The sequence below is a fragment of the Mustela nigripes genome, chromosome 13 (assembly GCF_022355385.1).
Source record: "Mustela nigripes isolate SB6536 chromosome 13, MUSNIG.SB6536, whole genome shotgun sequence".
Classification (NCBI taxonomy): Eukaryota; Metazoa; Chordata; class Mammalia; order Carnivora; family Mustelidae; genus Mustela; species Mustela nigripes.
Window position 1 is genome coordinate 125,982,181 of NC_081569.1, and position 812 is coordinate 125,982,992.

Genomic DNA, 812 nt, shown 5'->3' on the forward strand with positions numbered 1-812 from the left:
TCAAATAGATGGAATCATGTTTTCTCTATTAGCAGAGTTGAGCGCTTCTTTGTCCTCAAGTGTATAATTACTCTTACATCCCATTATAGGCCACAGTAATTCTCAAAATGCGCTCATGTACCAGCATTCCAGCATCATTTTTGCATGTCAGAAATGCAGCTTCTCAGACCTCTCCCCAGACCACTTGAATCAGAAACTTGAGGAGCAGGGCCCAGCAATATGTGTTGTAAAGAGCCCTCCAGGTCATTCTTGTACATACTAAAGTTGGACAATGGCTGGTCTAGATCTTTCCAAGCAGAAAAAGGGGAAAATGTATCAGGAAAAAAAGAAAAGGAAAGAAAAGAAAAATCGTAGCAATGTATTGGCACAGCCAGTGAGTATCAGATGAGCTGTATTCTACGGTTTCTTCTACATTTATTGGGCATCTCCTACATGCCAGGCATTGTAATAGTCATGAAGTATTCAAGATGAATTTATTATGGTATATCAAATATTTACCTGGCCCACCACCATTTTCATAAAATCATTCTACCACCTAATGGACTTACTGATGGTCTTTCTTATACATATGGATGCATTATCAGACCCTGCAGGATTATTTCCTGGCAGTAGCTTTCTTATTTAAATGATCGTATTTTCTGCGGTCTCATGTCGGTTTTCTTGAGAGCTGATATATTGTATGCAAACTCACCTGCTCTGTTGAATGTTTAACATAGAATGTGGCTATAAAATAGATAATGTCCCTTTTTATCCAAGTAAAGCCTATACCTAGTAGCAAATTATCTTTGCTTTTACATAGCTCTAAATTATAG